This window comes from Diuraphis noxia, unplaced genomic scaffold, assembly GCF_037042655.1.
Source record: "Diuraphis noxia isolate RWA-SAM2 unplaced genomic scaffold, SU_Dnox_SAM2 contig0010, whole genome shotgun sequence".
In the NCBI taxonomy this organism is placed as follows: Eukaryota; Metazoa; Arthropoda; class Insecta; order Hemiptera; family Aphididae; genus Diuraphis; species Diuraphis noxia.
In genome coordinates, this window is record NW_028301720.1 from 1,990,364 (window position 1) to 2,015,624 (window position 25,261).

Consider the following 25,261-nt stretch of genomic DNA (forward strand, 5'->3'; position numbering starts at 1 on the left):
TATTTTACATCTAAAACACGTGTTTACAATACATTTGGGTGAATACAAAAAATAGAAAAAAAATTTGGTAAAAAATGGTGATAATTCCGCTAAATATCGTTTAAAGTCATTTGTATTGAACTAATCATACTTTTTATATTTTTATCGTTAAGTTCACATTATTTTACATCTAAAACACGTATTTACAATACATTTGGGTGAATACAAAAAATAGAAAAAAAATTTGGGAAAAAATTTGGTAAAAAATGGTGATAATTCCGCTAAATATCGTTTAAAGTCATTTGTATTGAACTAATCATACTTTTTATATTTTTATCGTTAAGTTCACATTATTTTACATCTAAAACACGTCTTTACAATACATTTGGGTGAATATAAAAGGTCGTAAAAAAATTTTGAAATACAGGTGATGAATCCGCTAAATATCGTCTTAAGTCATTTCTATTAAACTAATCATACTTTTTATATTTTTAACGTTAAGTTCACATTATTTTACATCTAAAACACGTGTTTACAATACATTTGGATGAATACAAAAAATAGAAAAAAAATTTGGAAAAAAATTGGGTAAAAAATGGTGATAATTCCGCTAAATATCGTTTAAAGTCGATTGTATTGAACTAATCATACTTTTTATATTTTTATCGTTAAGTTCACATTATTTTACATCTAAAACACGTATTTACAATACATTTGGGTGAATACAAAAAATAGAAAAAAAATTTGGGAAAAAATTGGGTAAAAAATGGTGATAATTCCGCTAAATATCGTTTAAAGTCATTTGTATTGAACTAATCATACTTTTTATATTTTTATCGTTAATTTCACATTATTTTACATCTAAAACACGTCTTTACAATACATTTGGGTGAATATAAAAGGTCGTAAAAAAATTTTGAAATACAGGTGATGAATCCGCTAAATATCGTCTTAAGTCATTTCTATTAAACTAATCATACTTTTTATATTTTTAACGTTAAGTTCACATTATTTTACATCTAAAACACGTGTTTACAATACATTTGGGTGAATACAAAAAATAGAAAAAAAATTTGGTAAAAAATGGTGATAATTCCGCTAAATATCGTTTAAAGTCATTTGTATTGAACTAATCATACTTTTTATATTTTTATCGTTAAGTTCACATTATTTTACATCTAAAACACGTATTTACAATACATTTGGGTGAATACAAAAAATAGAAAAAAAATTTGGGAAAAAATTGGGTAAAAAATGGTGATAATTCCGCTAAATATCGTTTAAAGTCATTTGTATTGAACTAATCATACTTTTTATATTTTTATCGTTAAGTTCACATTATTTTACATCTAAAACACGTATTTACAATACATTTGGGTGAATACAAAAAATAGAAAAAAAATTTGGGAAAAAATTGGGTAAAAAATGGTGATAATTCCGCTAAATATCGTTTAAAGTCATTTGTATTGAACTAATCATACTTTTTATATTTTTAACGTTAAGTTCACATTATTTTACATCTAAAACACTTGTTTACAATACATTTGGGTGAATACAAAAAATAGAAAAAAAATTTGGTAAAAAATGGTGATAATTCCGCTAAATATCGTTTAAAGTCATTTGTATTGAACTAATCATACTTTTTATATTTTTATCGTTAAGTTCACATTATTTTACATCTAAAACACGTATTTACAATACATTTGGGTGAATACAAAAAATAGAAAAAAAATTTGGTAAAAAATGGTGATAATTCCGCTAAATATCGTTTAAAGTCATTTGTATTGAACTAATCATACTTTTTATATTTTTATCGTTAAGTTCACATTATTTTACATCTAAAACACGTATTTACAATACATTTGGGTGAATACAAAAAATAGAAAAAAAATTTGGGAAAAAATTGGGTAAAAAATGGTGATAATTCCGCTAAATATCGTTTAAAGTCATTTGTATTGAACTAATCATACTTTTTATATTTTCATCGTTAATTTCACATTATTTTACATCTAAAACACGTCTTTACAATACATTTGGGTGAATATAAAAGGTCGTAAAAAAATTTTGAAATACAAGTGATGAATCCGCTAAATATCGTCTTAAGTCATTTCTATTAAACTAATCATACTTTTTATATTTTTAACGTTAAGTTCACATTATTTTACATCTAAAACACGTGTTTACAATACATTTGGGTGAATACAAAAAATAGAAAAAAAATTTGGGAATAAATTGGGTAAAAAATGGTGATAATTCCGCTAAATATCGTTGAAAGTCATTTGTATTGAACTAATCATACTTTTTATATTTTTATCGTTAAGTTCACATCATTTTACATCTAAAACACGTCTTTACAATACAATTGGGTGAATATAAAAGGTCGTAAAAAAATTTTGAAATACAGGTGATGAAACCGCTAAATATCGTCTCAAGTCATTTCTATTAAACTAATCATACTTTTTATATTTTTAACGTTAAGTTCACATTATTTTACATCTAAAACACGTGTTTACAATACATTTGGGTGAATACAAAAAATAGAAAAAAAATTTGGTAAAAAATTGTGATAATTCCGCTAAATATCGTTTAAAGTCATTTGTATTGAACTAATCATACTTTTTATATTTTTATCGTTAAGTTCACATTATTTTACATCTAAAACACGTATTTACAATACATTTGGGTGAATACAAAAAATAGAAAAAAAATTTGGGAAAAAATTTGGTAAAAAATTGTGATAATTCCGCTAAATATCGTTTAAAGTCATTTGTATTGAACTAATCATACTTTTTATATTTTTATCGTTAATTTCACATTATTTTACATCTAAAACACGTCTTTACAATACATTTGGGTGAATATAAAAGGTCGTAAAAAAATTTTGAAATACAGGTGATGAATCCGCTAAATATCGTCTTAAGTCATTTCTATTAAACTAATCATACTTTTTATATTTTTAACGTTAAGTTCACATTATTTTACATCTAAAACACGTGTATACAATACATTTGGGTGAATACAAAAAATAGAAAAAAAATTTGGTAAAAAATGGTGATAATTCCGCTAAATATCGTTTAAAGTCATTTGTATTGAACTAATCATACTTTTTATATTTTTATCGTTAAGTTCACATTATTTTACATCTAAAACACGTATTTACAATACATTTGGGTGAATACAAAAAATAGAAAAAAAATTTGGGAAAAAATTGGGTAAAAAATGGTGATAATTCCGCTAAATATCGTTTAAAGTCATTTGTATTGAACTAATCATACTTTTTATATTTTTATCGTTAAGTTCACATTATTTTACATCTAAAACACGTATTTACAATACATTTGGGTGAATACAAAAAATAGAAAAAAAATTTGGGAAAAAATTGGGTAAAAAATGGTGATAATTCCGCTAAATATCGTTTAAAGTCATTTGTATTGAACTAATCATACTTTTTATATTTTTAACGTTAAGTTCACATTATTTTACATCTAAAACACGTGTTTACAATACATTTGGGTGAATACATAAAATAGAAAAAAAATTTGGTAAAAAATTGTGATAATTCCGCTAAATATCGTTTAAAGTCATTTGTATTGAACTAATCATACTTTTTATATTTTTATCGTTAAGTTCACATTATTTTACATCTAAAACACGTATTTACAATACATTTGGGTGAATACAAAAAATAGAAAAAAAATTTGGGAAAAAATTTGGTAAAAAATTGTGATAATTCCGCTAAATATCGTTTAAAGTCATTTGTATTGAACTAATCATACTTTTTATATTTTTATCGTTAATTTCACATTATTTTATATCTAAAACACGTCTTTACAATACATTTGGGTGAATATAAAAGGTCGTAAAAAAATTTTGAAATACAGGTGATTAATCCGCTAAATATCGTCTTAAGTCATTTCTATTAAACTAATCATACTTTTTATATTTTTAACGTTAAGTTCACATTATTTTACATCTAAAACACGTGTTTACAATACATTTGGGTGAATACAAAAAATAGAAAAAAAATTTGGTAAAAAATGGTGATAATTCCGCTAAATATCGTTTAAAGTCATTTGTATTGAACTAATCATACTTTTTATATTTTTATCGTTAAGTTCACATTATTTTACATCTAAAACACGTCTTTACAATACATTTGGGTGAATATAAAAGGTCGTAAAAAAATTTTGAAATACAGGTGATTAATCCGCTAAATATCGTCTTAAGTCATTTCTATTAAACTAATCATACTTTTTATATTTTTAACGTTAAGTTCACATTATTTTACATCTAAAACACGTGTTTACAATACATTTGGGTGAATACAAAAAATAGAAAAAAAATTTGGTAAAAAATGGTGATAATTCCGCTAAATATCGTTTAAAGTCATTTGTATTGAACTAATCATACTTTTTATATTTTTATCGTTAAGTTCACATTATTTTACATCTAAAACACGTATTTACAATACATTTGGGTGAATACAAAAAATAGAAAAAAAATTTGGGAAAAAATTGGGTAAAAAATGGTGATAATTCCGCTAAATATCGTTTAAAGTCATTTGTATTGAACTAATCATACTTTTTATATTTTTATCGTTAAGTTCACATTATTTTACATCTAAAACACGTATTTACAATACATTTGGGTGAATACAAAAAATAGAAAAAAAATTTGGGAAAAAATTGGGTAAAAAATGGTGATAATTCCGCTAAATATCGTTTAAAGTCATTTGTATTGAACTAATCATACTTTTTATATTTTTAACGTTAAGTTCACATTATTTTACATCTAAAACACTTGTTTACAATACATTTGGGTGAATACAAAAAATAGAAAAAAAATTTGGTAAAAAATGGTGATAATTCCGCTAAATATCGTTTAAAGTCATTTGTATTGAACTAATCATACTTTTTATATTTTTATCGTTAAGTTCACATTATTTTACATCTAAAACACGTATTTACAATACATTTGGGTGAATACAAAAAATAGAAAAAAAATTTGGTAAAAAATGGTGATAATTCCGCTAAATATCGTTTAAAGTCATTTGTATTGAACTAATCATACTTTTTATATTTTTATCGTTAAGTTCACATTATTTTACATCTAAAACACGTATTTACAATACATTTGGGTGAATACAAAAAATAGAAAAAAAATTTGGGAAAAAATTGGGTAAAAAATGGTGATAATTCCGCTAAATATCGTTTAAAGTCATTTGTATTGAACTAATCATACTTTTTATATTTTCATCGTTAATTTCACATTATTTTACATCTAAAACACGTCTTTACAATACATTTGGGTGAATATAAAAGGTCGTAAAAAAATTTTGAAATACAAGTGATGAATCCGCTAAATATCGTCTTAAGTCATTTCTATTAAACTAATCATACTTTTTATATTTTTAACGTTAAGTTCACATTATTTTACATCTAAAACACGTGTTTACAATACATTTGGGTGAATACAAAAAATAGAAAAAAAATTTGGGAATAAATTGGGTAAAAAATGGTGATAATTCCGCTAAATATCGTTGAAAGTCATTTGTATTGAACTAATCATACTTTTTATATTTTTATCGTTAAGTTCACATCATTTTACATCTAAAACACGTCTTTACAATACAATTGGGTGAATATAAAAGGTCGTAAAAAAATTTTGAAATACAGGTGATGAAACCGCTAAATATCGTCTCAAGTCATTTCTATTAAACTAATCATACTTTTTATATTTTTAACGTTAAGTTCACATTATTTTACATCTAAAACACGTGTTTACAATACATTTGGGTGAATACAAAAAATAGAAAAAAAATTTGGTAAAAAATTGTGATAATTCCGCTAAATATCGTTTAAAGTCATTTGTATTGAACTAATCATACTTTTTATATTTTTATCGTTAAGTTCACATTATTTTACATCTAAAACACGTATTTACAATACATTTGGGTGAATACAAAAAATAGAAAAAAAATTTGGGAAAAAATTTGGTAAAAAATTGTGATAATTCCGCTAAATATCGTTTAAAGTCATTTGTATTGAACTAATCATACTTTTTATATTTTTATCGTTAATTTCACATTATTTTACATCTAAAACACGTCTTTACAATACATTTGGGTGAATATAAAAGGTCGTAAAAAAATTTTGAAATACAGGTGATGAATCCGCTAAATATCGTCTTAAGTCATTTCTATTAAACTAATCATACTTTTTATATTTTTAACGTTAAGTTCACATTATTTTACATCTAAAACACGTGTATACAATACATTTGGGTGAATACAAAAAATAGAAAAAAAATTTGGTAAAAAATGGTGATAATTCCGCTAAATATCGTTTAAAGTCATTTGTATTGAACTAATCATACTTTTTATATTTTTATCGTTAAGTTCACATTATTTTACATCTAAAACACGTATTTACAATACATTTGGGTGAATACAAAAAATAGAAAAAAAATTTGGGAAAAAATTGGGTAAAAAATGGTGATAATTCCGCTAAATATCGTTTAAAGTCATTTGTATTGAACTAATCATACTTTTTATATTTTTATCGTTAAGTTCACATTATTTTACATCTAAAACACGTATTTACAATACATTTGGGTGAATACAAAAAATAGAAAAAAAATTTGGGAAAAAATTGGGTAAAAAATGGTGATAATTCCGCTAAATATCGTTTAAAGTCATTTGTATTGAACTAATCATACTTTTTATATTTTTAACGTTAAGTTCACATTATTTTACATCTAAAACACGTGTTTACAATACATTTGGGTGAATACATAAAATAGAAAAAAAATTTGGTAAAAAATTGTGATAATTCCGCTAAATATCGTTTAAAGTCATTTGTATTGAACTAATCATACTTTTTATATTTTTATCGTTAAGTTCACATTATTTTACATCTAAAACACGTATTTACAATACATTTGGGTGAATACAAAAAATAGAAAAAAAATTTGGGAAAAAATTTGGTAAAAAATTGTGATAATTCCGCTAAATATCGTTTAAAGTCATTTGTATTGAACTAATCATACTTTTTATATTTTTATCGTTAATTTCACATTATTTTATATCTAAAACACGTCTTTACAATACATTTGGGTGAATATAAAAGGTCGTAAAAAAATTTTGAAATACAGGTGATTAATCCGCTAAATATCGTCTTAAGTCATTTCTATTAAACTAATCATACTTTTTATATTTTTAACGTTAAGTTCACATTATTTTACATCTAAAACACGTGTTTACAATACATTTGGGTGAATACAAAAAATAGAAAAAAAATTTGGTAAAAAATGGTGATAATTCCGCTAAATATCGTTTAAAGTCATTTGTATTGAACTAATCATACTTTTTATATTTTTATCGTTAAGTTCACATTATTTTACATCTAAAACACGTCTTTACAATACATTTGGGTGAATATAAAAGGTCGTAAAAAAATTTTGAAATACAGGTGATGAATCCGCTAAATATCGTCTTAAGTCATTTCTATTAAACTAATCATACTTTTTATATTTTTAACGTTAAGTTCACATTATTTTACATCTAAAACACGTGTTTACAATACATTTGGGTGAATACAAAAAATAGAAAAAAAATTTGGGAAAAAATTTGGTAAAAAATGGTGATAATTCCGCTAAATATCGTTTAAAGTCATTTGTATTGAACTAATCATACTTTTTATATTTTTATCGTTAAGTTCACATTATTTTACATCTAAAACACGTCTTTACAATACATTTGGGTGAATATAAAAGGTCGTAAAAAAATTTTGAAATACAGGTGATGAATCCGCTAAATATCGTCTTAAGTCATTTCTATTAAACTAATCATACTTTTTATATTTTTAACGTTAAGTTCACATTATTTTACATCTAAAACACGTGTTTACAATACATTTGGATGAATACAAAAAATAGAAAAAAAATTTGGTAAAAAATGGTGATAATTCCGCTAAATATCGATTAAAGTCATTTGTATTGAACTAATCATACTTTTTATATTTTTATCGTTAAGTTCACATTATTTTACATCTAAAACACGTATTTACAATACATTTGGGTGAATACAAAAAATAGAAAAAAAATTTGGGAAAAAATTGGGTAAAAAATGGTGATAATTCCGCTAAATATCGTTTAAAGTCATTTGTATTGAACTAATCATACTTTTTATATTTTCATCGTTAATTTCACATTATTTTACATCTAAAACACGTCTTTACAATACATTTGGGTGAATATAAAAGGTCGTAAAAAAATTTTGAAATACAAGTGATGAATCCGCTAAATATCGTCTTAATTCATTTCTATTAAACTAATCATACTTTTTATATTTTTAACGTTAAGTTCACATTATTTTACATCTAAAACACGTGTTTACAATACATTTGGGTGAATACAAAAAATAGAAAAAAAATTTGGGAAAAAATTTGGTAAAAAATTGTGATAATTCCGCTAAATATCGTTTAAAGTCATTTGTATTGAACTAATCATACTTTTTATATTTTTATCGTTAATTTCACATTATTTTATATCTAAAACACGTCTTTACAATACATTTGGGTGAATATAAAAGGTCGTAAAAAAATTTTGAAATACAGGTGATGAATCCGCTAAATATCGTCTTAAGTCATTTCTATTAAACTAATCATACTTTTTATATTTTTAACGTTAAGTTCACATTATTTTACATCTAAAACACGTGTTTAAAATACATTTGGGTGAATACAAAAAATAGAAAAAAAATTTGGTAAAAAATGGTGATAATTCCGCTAAATATCGTTTAAAGTCATTTGTATTGAACTAATCATACTTTTTATATTTTTATCGTTAAGTTCACATTATTTTACATCTAAAACACGTATTTACAATACATTTGGGTGAATACAAAAAATAGAAAAAAAATTTGGGAAAAAATTTGGTAAAAAATGGTGATAATTCCGCTAAATATCGTTTAAAGTCATTTGTATTGAACTAATCATACTTTTTATATTTTTATCGTTAAGTTCACATTATTTTACATCTAAAACACGTATTTACAATACATTTGGGTGAATACAAAAAATAGAAAAAAAATTTGGTAAAAAATGGTGATAATTCCGCTAAATATCGTTTAAAGTCGATTGTATTGAACTAATCATACTTTTTATATTTTTATCGTTAAGTTCACATTATTTTACATCTAAAACACGTATTTACAATACATTTGGGTGAATACAAAAAATAGAAAAAAAATTTGGGAAAAAATTGGGTAAAAAATGGTGATAATTCCGCTAAATATCGTTTAAAGTCATTTGTATTGAACTAATCATACTTTTTATATTTTTATCGTTAATTTCACATTATTTTACATCTAAAACACGTCTTTACAATACATTTGGGTGAATATAAAAGGTCGTAAAAAAATTTTGAAATACAGGTGATGAATCCGCTAAATATCGTCTTAAGTCATTTCTATTAAACTAATCATACTTTTTATATTTTTAACGTTAAGTTCACATTATTTTACATCTAAAACACGTGTTTACAATACATTTGGGTGAATACAAAAAATAGAAAAAAAATTTGGTAAAAAATGGTGATAATTCCGCTAAATATCGTTTAAAGTCATTTGTATTGAACTAATCATACTTTTTATATTTTTATCGTTAAGTTCACATTATTTTACATCTAAAACACGTATTTACAATACATTTGGGTGAATACAAAAAATAGAAAAAAAATTTGGGAAAAAATTGGGTAAAAAATGGTGATAATTCCGCTAAATATCGTTTAAAGTCATTTGTATTGAACTAATCATACTTTTTATATTTTTATCGTTAAGTTCACATTATTTTACATCTAAAACACGTATTTACAATACATTTGGGTGAATACAAAAAATAGAAAAAAAATTTGGGAAAAAATTGGGTAAAAAATGGTGATAATTCCGCTAAATATCGTTTAAAGTCATTTGTATTGAACTAATCATACTTTTTATATTTTTAACGTTAAGTTCACATTATTTTACATCTAAAACACGTGTTTACAATACATTTGGGTGAATACAAAAAATAGAAAAAAAATTTGGTAAAAAATGGTGATAATTCTGCTAAATATCGTTTAAAGTCATTTGTATTGAACTAATCATACTTTTTATATTTTTATCGTTAAGTTCACATTATTTTACATCTAAAACACGTATTTACAATACATTTGGGTGAATACAAAAAATAGAAAAAAAATTTGGTAAAAAATGGTGATAATTCCGCTAAATATCGTTTAAAGTCATTTGTATTGAACTAATCATACTTTTTATATTTTTATCGTTAAGTTCACATTATTTTACATCTAAAACACGTATTTACAATACATTTGGGTGAATACAAAAAATAGAAAAAAAATTTGGGAAAAAATTGGGTAAAAACTGGTGATAATTCCGCTAAATATCGTTTAAAGTCATTTGTATTGAACTAATCATACTTTTTATATTTTCATCGTTAATTTCACATTATTTTACATCTAAAACACGTCTTTACAATACATTTGGGTGAATATAAAAGGTCGTAAAAAAATTTTGAAATACAAGTGATGAATCCGCTAAATATCGTCTTAAGTCATTTCTATTAAACTAATCATACTTTTTATATTTTTAACGTTAAGTTCACATTATTTTACATCTAAAACACGTGTTTACAATACATTTGGGTGAATACAAAAAATAGAAAAAAAATTTGGGAAAAAATTGGGTAAAAAATGGTGATAATTCCGCTAAATATCGTTGAAAGTCATTTGTATTGAACTAATCATACTTTTTATATTTTTATCGTTAAGTTCACATCATTTTACATCTAAAACACGTCTTTACAATACAATTGGGTGAATATAAAAGGTCGTAAAAAAATTTTGAAATACAGGTGATGAAACCGCTAAATATCGTCTCAAGTCATTTCTATTAAACTAATCATACTTTTTATATTTTTAACGTTAAGTTCACATTATTTTACATCTAAAACACGTGTTTACAATACATTTGGGTGAATACAAAAAATAGAAAAAAAATTTGGTAAAAAATTGTGATAATTCCGCTAAATATCGTTTAAAGTCATTTGTATTGAACTAATCATACTTTTTATATTTTTATCGTTAAGTTCACATTATTTTACATCTAAAACACGTATTTACAATACATTTGGGTGAATACAAAAAATAGAAAAAAAATTTGGGAAAAAATTTGGTAAAAAATTGTGATAATTCCGCTAAATATCGTTTAAAGTCATTTGTATTGAACTAATCATACTTTTTATATTTTTATCGTTAATTTCACATTATTTTACATCTAAAACACGTCTTTACAATACATTTGGGTGAATATAAAAGGTCGTAAAAAAATTTTGAAATACAGGTGATGAATCCGCTAAATATCGTCTTAAGTCATTTCTATTAAACTAATCATACTTTTTATATTTTTAACGTTAAGTTCACATTATTTTACATCTAAAACACGTGTATACAATACATTTGGGTGAATACAAAAAATAGAAAAAAAATTTGGTAAAAAATGGTGATAATTCCGCTAAATATCGTTTAAAGTCATTTGTATTGAACTAATCATACTTTTTATATTTTTATCGTTAAGTTCACATTATTTTACATCTAAAACACGTATTTACAATACATTTGGGTGAATACAAAAAATAGAAAAAAAATTTGGGAAAAAATTGGGTAAAAAATGGTGATAATTCCGCTAAATATCGTTTAAAGTCATTTGTATTGAACTAATCATACTTTTTATATTTTTATCGTTAAGTTCACATTATTTTACATCTAAAACACGTATTTACAATACATTTGGGTGAATACAAAAAATAGAAAAAAAATTTGGGAAAAAATTGGGTAAAAAATGGTGATAATTCCGCTAAATATCGTTTAAAGTCATTTGTATTGAACTAATCATACTTTTTATATTTTTAACGTTAAGTTCACATTATTTTACATCTAAAACACGTGTTTACAATACATTTGGGTGAATACATAAAATAGAAAAAAAATTTGGTAAAAAATTGTGATAATTCCGCTAAATATCGTTTAAAGTCATTTGTATTGAACTAATCATACTTTTTATATTTTTATCGTTAAGTTCACATTATTTTACATCTAAAACACGTATTTACAATACATTTGGGTGAATACAAAAAATAGAAAAAAAATTTGGGAAAAAATTTGGTAAAAAATTGTGATAATTCCGCTAAATATCGTTTAAAGTCATTTGTATTGAACTAATCATACTTTTTATATTTTTATCGTTAATTTCAGATTATTTTATATCTAAAACACGTCTTTACAATACATTTGGGTGAATATAAAAGGTCGTAAAAAAATTTTGAAATACAGGTGATTAATCCGCTAAATATCGTCTTAAGTCATTTCTATTAAACTAATCATACTTTTTATATTTTTAACGTTAAGTTCACATTATTTTACATCTAAAACACGTGTTTACAATACATTTGGGTGAATACAAAAAATAGAAAAAAAATTTGGTAAAAAATGGTGATAATTCCGCTAAATATCGTTTAAAGTCATTTGTATTGAACTAATCATACTTTTTATATTTTTATCGTTAAGTTCACATTATTTTACATCTAAAACACGTCTTTACAATACATTTGGGTGAATATAAAAGGTCGTAAAAAAATTTTGAAATACAGGTGATGAATCCGCTAAATATCGTCTTAAGTCATTTCTAATAAACTAATCATACTTTTTATATTTTTAACGTTAAGTTCACATTATTTTACATCTAAAACACGTGTTTACAATACATTTGGATGAATACAAAAAATAGAAAAAAAATTTGGAAAAAAATTGGGTAAAAAATGGTGATAATTCCGCTAAATATCGTTTAAAGTCATTTGTATTGAACTAATCATACTTTTTATATTTTTATCGTTAAGTTCACATTATTTTACATCTAAAACACGTATTTACAATACATTTGGGTGAATACAAAAAATAGAAAAAAAATTTGGGAAAAAATTTGGTAAAAAATGGTGATAATTCCGCTAAATATCGTTTAAAGTCATTTGTATTGAACTAATCATACTTTTTATATTTTTATCGTTAAGTTCACATTATTTTACATCTAAAACACGTATTTACAATACATTTGGGTGAATACAAAAAATAGAAAAAAAATTTGGGAAAAAATTGGGTAAAAAATGGTGATAATTCCGCTAAATATCGTTTAAAGTCATTTGTATTGAACTAATCATACTTTTTATATTTTTATCGTTAAGTTCACATTATTTTACATCTAAAACACGTATTTACAATACATTTGGGTGAATACAAAAAATAGAAAAAAAATTTGGGAAAAAATTGGGTAAAAAATGGTGATAATTCCGCTAAATATCGTTTAAAGTCATTTGTATTGAACTAATCATACTTTTTATATTTTTAACGTTAAGTTCACATTATTTTACATCTAAAACACGTGTTTACAATACATTTGGGTGAATACAAAAAATAGAAAAAAAATTTGGTAAAAAATGGTGATAATTCCGATAAATATCGTTTAAAGTCATTTGTATTGAACTAATCATACTTTTTATATTTTTATCGTTAAGTTCACATTATTTTACATCTAAAACACGTATTTACAATACATTTGGGTGAATACAAAAAATAGAAAAAAAATTTGGTAAAAAATGGTGATAATTCCCCTAAATATCGTTTAAAGTCATTTGTATTGAACTAATCATACTTTTTATATTTTTATCGTTAAGTTCACATTATTTTGCATCTAAAACACGTATTTACAATACATTTGGGTGAATACAAAAAATAGAAAAAAAATTTGGGAAAAAATTGGGTAAAAAATGGTGATAATTCCGCTAAATATCGTTTAAAGTCATTTGTATTGAACTAATCATACTTTTTATATTTTCATCGTTAATTTCACATTATTTTACATCTAAAACACGTCTTTACAATACATTTGGGTGAATATAAAAGGTCGTAAAAAAATTTTGAAATACAAGTGATGAATCCGCTAAATATCGTCTTAAGTCATTTCTATTAAACTAATCATACTTTTTATATTTTTAACGTTAAGTTCACATTATTTTACATCTAAAACACGTGTTTACAATACATTTGGGTGAATACAAAAAATAGAAAAAAAATTTGGGAAAAAATTGGGTAAAAAATGGTGATAATTCCGCTAAATATCGTTTAAAGTCATTTGTATTGAACTAATCATACTTTTTATATTTTTATCGTTAAGTTCACATCATTTTACATCTAAAACACGTCTTTACAATACATTTGGGTGAATATAAAAGGTCGTAAAAAAATTTTGAAATACAGGTGATGAAACCGCTAAATATCGTCTCAAGTCATTTCTATTAAACTAATCATACTTTTTATATTTTTAACGTTAAGTTCACATTATTTTACATCTAAAACACGTGTTTACAATACATTTGGGTGAATACAAAAAATAGAAAAAAAATTTGGTAAAAAATTGTGATAATTCCGCTAAATATCGTTTAAAGTCATTTGTATTGAACTAATCATACTTTTTATATTTTTATCGTTAAGTTCACATTATTTTACATCTAAAACACGTATTTACAATACATTTGGGTGAATACAAAAAATAGAAAAAAAATTTGGGAAAAAATTTGGTAAAAAATTGTGATAATTCCGCTAAATATCGTTTAAAGTCATTTGTATTGAACTAATCATACTTTTTATATTTTTATCGTTAATTTCACATTATTTTACATCTAAAACACGTCTTTACAATACATTTGGGTGAATATAAAAGGTCGTAAAAAAATTTTGAAATACAGGTGATGAATCCGCTAAATATCGTCTTAAGTCATTTCTATTAAACTAATCATACTTTTTATATTTTTAACGTTAAGTTCACATTATTTTACATCTAAAACACGTGTATACAATACATTTGGGTGAATACAAAAAATAGAAAAAAAATTTGGGAAAAAATTGGGTAAAAAATGGTGATAATTCCGCTAAATATCGTTTAAAGTCATTTGTATTGAACTAATCATACTTTTTATATTTTTATCGTTAAGTTCACATTATTTTACATCTAAAACACGTATTTACAATACATTTGGGTGAATACAAAAAATAGAAAAAAAATTTGGGAAAAAATTGGGTAAAAAATGGTGATAATTCCGCTAAATATCGTTTAAAGTCATTTGTATTGAACTAATCATACTTTTTATATTTTTAACGTTAAGTTCACATTATTTTACATCTAAAACACGTGTTTACAATACATTTGGGTGAATACATAAAATAGAAAAAAAATTTGGTAAAAAATTGTGATAATTCCGCTAAATATCGTTTAAAGTCATTTGTATTGAACTAATCATACTTTTTATATTTTTATCGTTAAGTTCACATTATTTTACATCTAAAACACGTATTTACAATACATTTGGGTGAATACAAAAAATAGAAAAAAAATTTGGGAAAAAATTTGGTAAAAAATTGTGATAATTCCGCTAAATATCGTTTAAAGTCATTTGTATTGAACTAATCATACTTTTTATATTTTTATCGTTAATTTCACATTATTTTATATCTAAAACACGTCTTTACAATACATTTGGGTGAATATAAAAGGTCGTAAAAAAATTTTGAAATACAGGTGATTAATCCGCTAAATATCGTCTTAAGTCATTTCTATTAAACTAATCATACTTTTTATATTTTTAACGTTAAGTTCACATTATTTTACATCTAAAACACGTGTTTACAATACATTTGGGTGAATACAAAAAATAGAAAAAAAATTTGGTAAAAAATGGTGATAATTCCGCTAAATATCGTTTAAAGTCATTTGTATTGAACTAATCATACTTTTTATATTTTTATCGTTAAGTTCACATTTTTTTACATCTAAAACACGTCTTTACAATACATTTGGGTGAATATAAAAGGTCGTAAAAAAATTTTGAAATACAGGTGATGAATCCGCTAAATATCGTCTTAAGTCATTTCTATTAAACTAATCATACTTTTTATATTTTTAACGTTAAGTTCACATTATTTTACATCTAAAACACGTGTTTACAATACATTTGGATGAATACAAAAAATAGAAAAAAAATTTGGAAAAAAATTGGGTAAAAAATGGTGATAATTCCGCTAAATATCGTTTAAAGTCATTTGTATTGAACTAATCATACTTTTTATATTTTTATCGTTAAGTTCACATTATTTTACATCTAAAACACGTATTTACAATACATTTGGGTGAATACAAAAAATAGAAAAAAAATTTGGGAAAAAATTTGGTAAAAAATGGTGATAATTCCGCTAAATATCGTTTAAAGTCATTTGTATTGAACTAATCATACTTTTTATATTTTTATCGTTAAGTTCACATTATTTTACATCTAAAACACGTATTTACAATACATTTGGGTGAATACAAAAAATAGAAAAAAAATTTGGGAAAAAATTGGGTAAAAAATGGTGATAATTCCGCTAAATATCGTTTAAAGTCATTTGTATTGAACTAATCATACTTTTTATATTTTTATCGTTAAGTTCACATTATTTTACATCTAAAACACGTATTTACAATACATTTGGGTGAATACAAAAAATAGAAAAAAAATTTGGGAAAAAATTGGGTAAAAAATGGTGATAATTCCGCTAAATATCGTTTAAAGTCATTTGTATTGAACTAATCATACTTTTTATATTTTTAACGTTAAGTTCACATTATTTTACATCTAAAACACGTGTTTACAATACATTTGGGTGAATACAAAAAATAGAAAAAAAATTTGGTAAAAAATGGTGATAATTCCGCTAAATATCGTTTAAAGTCATTTGTATTGAACTAATCATACTTTTTATATTTTTATCGTTAAGTTCACATTATTTTACATCTAAAACACGTATTTACAATACATTTGGGTGAATACAAAAAATAGAAAAAAAATTTGGTAAAAAATGGTGATAATTCCGCTAAATATCGTTTAAAGTCATTTGTATTGAACTAATCATACTTTTTATATTTTTATCGTTAAGTTCACATTATTTTACATCTAAAACACGTATTTACAATACATTTGGGTGAATACAAAAAATAGAAAAAAAATTTGGGAAAAAATTGGGTAAAAAATGGTGATAATTCCGCTAAATATCGTTTAAAGTCATTTGTATTGAACTAATCATACTTTTTATATTTTCATCGTTAATTTCACATTATTTTACATCTAAAACACGTCTTTACAATACATTTGGGTGAATATAAAAGGTCGTAAAATAATTTTGAAATACAAGTGATGAATCCGCTAAATATCGTCTTAAGTCATTTCTATTAAACTAATCATACTTTTTATATTTTTAACGTTAAGTTCACATTATTTTACATCTAAAACACGTGTTTACAATACATTTGGGTGAATACAAAAAATAGAAAAAAAATTTGGGAAAAAATTGGGTAAAAAATGGTGATAATTCCGCTAAATATCGTTTAAAGTCATTTGTATTGAACTAATCATACTTTTTATATTTTTATCGTTAAGTTCACATCATTTTACATCTAAAACACGTCTTTACAATACATTTGGGTGAATATAAAAGGTCGTAAAAAAATTTTGAAATACAGGTGATGAAACCGCTAAATATCGTCTCAAGTCATTTCTATTAAACTAATCATACTTTTTATATTTTTAACGTTAAGTTCACATTATTTTACATCTAAAACACGTGTTTACAATACATTTGGGTGAATACAAAAAATAGAAAAAAAATTTGGTAAAAAATTGTGATAATTCCGCTAAATATCGTTTAAAGTCATTTGTATTGAACTAATCATACTTTTTATATTTTTATCGTTAAGTTCACATTATTTTACATCTAAAACACGTATTTACAATACATTTGGGTGAATACAAAAAATAGAAAAAAAATTTAGGAAAAAATTTGGTAAAAAATTGTGATAATTCCGCTAAATATCGTTTAAAGTCATTTGTATTGAACTAATCATACTTTTTATATTTTTATCGTTAATTTCACATTATTTTACATCTAAAACACGTCTTTACAATACATTTGGGTGAATATAAAAGGTCGTAAAAAAATTTTGAAATACAGGTGATGAATCCGCTAAATATCGTCTTAAGTCATTTCTATTAAACTAATCATACTTTTTATATTTTTAACGTTAAGTTCACATTATTTTACATCTAAAACACGTGTATACAATACATTTGGGTGAATACAAAAAATAGAAAAAAAATTTGGTAAAAAATGGTGATAATTCCGCTAAATATCGTTTAAAGTCATTTGTATTGAACTAATCATACTTTTTATATTTTTATCGTTAAGTTCACATTATTTTACATCTAAAACACGTATTTACAATACATTTGGGTGAATACAAAAAATAGAAAAAAAATTTGGGAAAAAATTGGGTAAAAAATGGTGATAATTCCGCTAAATATCGTTTAAAGTCATTTGTATTGAACTAATCATACTTTTTATATTTTTATCGTTAAGTTCACATTATTTTACATCTAAAACACGTATTTACAATACATTTGGGTGAATACAAAAATTAGAAAAAAAATTTGGGAAAAAATTGGGTAAAAAATGGTGATAATTCCGCTAAATATCGTTTAAAGTCATTTGTATTGAACTAATCATACTTTTTATATTTTTAACGTTAAGTTCACATTATTTTACATCTAAAACACGTATTTACAATACATTTGGGTGAATACATAAAATAGAAAAAAAATTTGGTAAAAAATTGTGATAATTCCGCTAAATATCGTTTAAAGTCATTTGTATTGAACTAATCATACTTTTTATATTTTTATCGTTAAGTTCACATTATTTTACATCTAAAACACGTATTTACAATACATTTGGGTGAATACAAAAAATAGAAAAAAAATTTGGGAAAAAATTTGGTAAAAAATTGTGATAATTCCGCTAAATATCGTTTAAAGTCATTTGTATTGAACTAATCATACTTTTTATATTTTTATCGTTAATTTCACATTATTTTATATCTAAAACACGTCTTTACAATACATTTGGGTGAATATAAAAGGTCGTAAAAAAATTTTGAAATACAGGTGATGAATCCGCTAAATATCGTCTTAAGTCATTTCTATTAAACTAATCATACTTTTTATATTTTTAACGTTAAGTTCACATTATTTTACATCTAAAACACGTGTTTACAATACATTTGGGTGAATACAAAAAATAGAAAAAAAATTGGGTAAAAAATGGTGATAATTCCGCTAAATATCGTTTAAAGTCATTTGTATTGAACTAATCATACTTTTTATATTTTTATCGTTAAGTTCACATTATTTTACATCTAAAACACGTATTTACAATACATTTGGGTGAATACAAAAAATAGAAAAAAAATTTGGGAAAAAATTTGGAAAAAAATTGTGATAATTCCGCTAAATATCGTTTAAAGTCATTTGTATTGAACTAATCATACTTTTTATATTTTTATCGTTAATTTCACATTATTTTACATCTAAAACACGTATTTACAATACATTTGGGTGAATACAAAAAATAGAAAAAAAATTTGGGAAAAAATTGGGTAAAAAATGGTGATAATTCCGCTAAATATCGTTTAAAGTCATTTGTATTGAACTAATCATACTTTTTATATTTTTATCGTTAAGTTCACATTATTTTACATCTAAAACACGTATTTACAATACATTTGGGTGAATACAAAAAATAGAAAAAAAATTTGGGAAAAAATTGGGTAAAAAATGGTGATAATTCCGCTAAATATCGTTTAAAGTCATTTGTATTGAACTAATCATACTTTTTATATTTTTAACGTTAAGTTCACATTATTTTACATCTAAAACACGTGTTTACAATACATTTGGGTGAATACAAAAAATAGAAAAAAAATTTGGTAAAAAATTGTGATAATTCCGCTAAATATCGTTTAAAGTCATTTGTATTGAACTAATCATACTTTTTATATTTTTATCGTTAAGTTCACATTATTTTACATCTAAAACACGTATTTACAATACATTTGGGTGAATACAAAAAATAGAAAAAAAATTTGGGAAAAAATTTGGTAAAAAATTGTGATAATTCCGCTAAATATCGTTTAAAGTCATTTGTATTGAACTAATCATACTTTTTATATTTTTATCGTTAATTTCACATTATTTTATATCTAAAACACGTCTTTACAATACATTTGGGTGAATATAAAAGGTCGTAAAAAAATTTTGAAATACAGGTGATGAATCCGCTAAATATCGTCTTAAGTCATTTCTATTAAACTAATCATACTTTTTATATTTTTAACGTTAAGTTCACATTATTTTATATCTAAAACACGTGTTTACAATACATTTGGGTGAATACAAAAAATAGAAAAAAAATTTGGTAAAAAATGGTGATAATTCCGCTAAATATCGTTTAAAGTCATTTGTATTGAACTAATCATACTTTTTATATTTTTATCGTTAAGTTCACATTATTTTACATCTAAAACACGTCTTTACAATACATTTGGGTGAATATAAAAGGTCGTAAAAAAATTTTGAAATACAGGTGATGAATCCGCTAAATATCGTCTTAAGTCATTTCTATTAAACTAATCATACTTTTTATATTTTTAACGTTAAGTTCACATTATTTTACATCTAAAACACGTGTTTACAATACATTTGGATGAATACAAAAAATAGAAAAAAAATTTGGAAAAAAATTGGGTAAAAAATGGTGATAATTCCGCTAAATATCGTTTAAAGTCATTTGTATTGAACTAATCATACTTTTTATATTTTTATCGTTAAGTTCACATTATTTTACATCTAAAACACGTATTTACAATACATTTGGGTGAATACAAAAAATAGAAAAAAAATTTGGTAAAAAATGGTGATAATTCCGCTATATATCGTTTAAAGTAATTTGTCTTGAACTAATCATACTTTTTATATTTTTATCGTTAAGTTCACATTATTTTACATCTAAAACACGTATTTACAATACATTTGGGTGAATACAAAAAATAGAAAAAAAATTGGGAAAAAATTTGGTAAAAAATGGTGATAATTCCGCTAAATATCGTTTAAAGTCATTTGTATTGAACTAATCATACTTTTTATATTTTTATCGTTAAGTTCACATTATTTTACATCTAAAACACGTATTTACAATACATTTGGGTGAATACAAAAGGTCGTAAAAAAATTTTGAAATACAGGTGATGAAACCGCTAAATATCGTCTCAAGTCATTTCTATTAAACTAATCATACTTTTTATATTTTTAATGTTAAGTTCACATTATTTTACATCTAAAACACGTGTTTACAATACATTTGGGTGAATACAAAAAATAGAAAAAAAATTTGGTAAAAAATTGTGATAATTCCGCTAAATATCGTTTAAAGTAATTTGTCTTGAACTAATCATACTTTTTATATTTTTATCGTTAAGTTCACATTATTTTACATCTAAAACACGTATTTACAATACATTTGGGTGAATACAAAAAATAGAAAAAAAATTGGGAAAAAATTTGGTAAAAAATGGTGATAATTCCGCTAAATATCGTTTAAAGTCATTTGTATTGAACTAATCATACTTTTTATATTTTTATCGTTAAGTTCACATTATTTTACATCTAAAACACGTATTTACAATACATTTGGGTGAATACAAAAGGTCGTAAAAAAATTTTGAAATACAGGTGATGAAACCGCTAAATATCGTCTCAAGTCATTTCTATTAAACTAATCATACTTTTTATATTTTTAACGTTAAGTTCACATTATTTTACATCTAAAACACGTGTTTACAATACATTTGGGTGAATACAAAAAATAGAAAAAAAATTTGGTAAAAAATTGTGATAATTCCGCTAAATATCGTTTAAAGTCATTTGTATTGAACTAATCATACTTTTTATATTTTTATCGTTAAGTTCACATTATTTTACATCTAAAACACGTATTTACAATACATTTGGGTGAATACAAAAAATAGAAAAAAAATTTGGGAAAAAATTTGGAAAAAAATTGTGATAATTCCGCTAAATATCGTTTAAAGTCATTTGTATTGAACTAATCATACTTTTTATATTTTTATCGTTAAGTTCACATTATTTTACATCTAAAACACGTCTTTACAATACATTTGGGTGAATATAAAAGGTCGTAAAAAAATTTTGAAATACAGGTGATGAATCCGCTAAATATCGTCTTAAGTCATTTCTATTAAACTAATCATACTTTTTATATTTTTAACGTTAAGTTCACATTATTTTACATCTAAAACACGTGTTTACAATACATTTGGATGAATACAAAAAATAGAAAAAAAATTTGGAAAAAAATTGGGTAAAAAATGGTGATAATTCCGCTAAATATCGTTTAAAGTCATTTGTATTGAACTAATCATACTTTTTATATTTTTATCGTTAAGTTCACATTATTTTACATCTAAAACACGTATTTACAATACATTTGGGTGAATACAAAAAATAGAAAAAAAATTTGGTAAAAAATGGTGATAATTCCGCTAAATATCGTTTAAAGACATTTGTATTGAACTAATCATACTTTTTATATTTTTATCGTTAAGTTCACATTATTTTACATCTAAAACACGTATTTACAATACATTTGGGTGAATACAAAAAATAGAAAAAAAATTTGGGAAAAAATTTGGTAAAAAATGGTGATAATTCCGCTAAATATCGTTTAAAGTCATTTGTATTGAACTAATCATACTTTTTATATTTTTATCGTTAAGTTCACATTATTTTACATCTAAAACACGTCTTTACAATACATTTGGGTGAATATAAAAGGTCGTAAAAAAATTTTGAAATACAGGTGATGAATCCGCTATATATCGTCTTAAGTCATTTCTATTAAACTAATCATACTTTTTATATTTTTAACGTTAAGTTTACATTATTTTACATCTAAAACACGAGTTTACAATACATTTGGGTGAATACAAAAAATAGAAAAAAAATTTGGGAAAAAATTGGGTAAAAAATGGTGATAATTCCGCTAAATATCGTTTAAAGTCATTTGTATTGAACTAATCATACTTTTTATATTTTTATCGTTAAGTTCACATTATTTTACATCTAAAACACGTATTTACAATACATTTGGGTGAATACAAAAAATAGAAAAAAAAATTTGGGAAAAAATTTGGTAAAAAATGGTGATAATTCCGCTAAATATCGTTTAAAGTAATTTGTCTTGAACTAATCATACTTTTTATATTTTTATCGTTAAGTTCACATTATTTTACATCTAAAACACGTATTTACAATACATTTGGGTGAATACAAAAAATAGAAAAAAAATTTGGGAAAAAATTTGGTAAAAAATGGTGATAATTCCGCTAAATATCGTTTAAAGTCATTTGTATTGAACTAATCATACTTTTTATATTTTTATCGTTAAGTTCACATTATTTTACATCTAAAACACGTATTTACAATACATTTGGGTGAATACAAAAAATAGAAAAAAAATTTGGGAAAAAATTGGGTAAAAAATGGTGATAATTCCGCTAAATATCGTTTAAAGTCATTTGTATTGAACTAATCATACTTTTTATATTTTTATCGTTAAGTTCACATTATTTTACATCTAAAACACGTATTTACAATACATTTGGGTGAATACAAAAAATAGAAAAAAAATTTGGGAAAAAATTGGGTAAAAAATGGTGATAATTCCGCTAAATATCGTTTAAAGTCATTTGTATTGAACTAATCATACTTTTTATATTTTTAACGTTAAGTTCACATTATTTTACATCTAAAACACGTATTTACAATACATTTGGGTGAATACATAAAATAGAAAAAAAATTTGGTAAAAAATTGTGATAATTCCGCTAAATATCGTTTAAAGTCATTTGTATTGAACTAATCATACTTTTTATATTTTTATCGTTAAGTTCACATTATTTTACATCTAAAACACGTATTTACAATACATTTGGGTGAATACAAAAAATAGAAAAAAAATTTGGGAAAAAATTTGGTAAAAAATTGTGATAATTCCGCTAAATATCGTTTAAAGTCATTTGTATTGAACTAATCATACTTTTTATATTTTTATCGTTAATTTCACATTATTTTATATCTAATACACGTCTTTACAATACATTTGGGTGAATATAAAAGGTCGTAAAAAAATTTTGAAATACAGGTGATGAATCCGCTAAATATCGTCTTAAGTCATTTCTATTAAACTAATCATACTTTTTATATTTTTAACGTTAAGTTCACATTATTTTACATCTAAAACACGTGTTTACAATACATTTGGGTGAATACAAAAAATAGAAAAAAAATTTGGTAAAAAATGGTGATAATTCCGCTATATATCGTTTAAAGTAATTTGTCTTGAACTAATCATACTTTTTATATTTTTATCGTTAAGTTCACATTATTTTACATCTAAAACACGTATTTACAATACATTTGGGTGAATACAAAAAATAGAAAAAAAATTGGGAAAAAATTTGGTAAAAAATGGTGATAATTCCGCTAAATATCGTTTAAAGTCATTTGTATTGAACTAATCATACTTTTTATATTTTTATCGTTAAGTTCACATTATTTTACATCTAAAACACGTATTTACAATACATTTGGGTGAATACAAAAGGTCGTAAAAAAATTTTGAAATACAGGTGATGAAACCGCTAAATATCGTCTCAAGTCATTTCTATTAAACTAATCATACTTTTTATATTTTTAATGTTAAGTTCACATTATTTTACATCTAAAACACGTGTTTACAATACATTTGGGTGAATACAAAAAATAGAAAAAAAATTTGGTAAAAAATTGTGATAATTCCGCTAAATATCGTTTAAAGTCATTTGTATTGAACTAATCATACTTTTTATATTTTTATCGTTAAGTTCACATTATTTTATATCTAAAACACGTCTTTACAATACATTTGGGTGAATATAAAAGGTCGTAAAAAAATTTTGAAATACAGGTGATGAATCCGCTAAATATCGTCTTAAGTCATTTCTATTAAACTAATCATACTTTTTATATTTTTAACGTTAAGTTCACATTATTTTACATCTAAAACACGTGTTTACAATACATTTGGGTGAATACAAAAAATAGAAAAAAAATTTGGTAAAAAATGGTGATAATTCCGCTATATATCGTTTAAAGTAATTTGTCTTGAACTAATCATACTTTTTATATTTTTATCG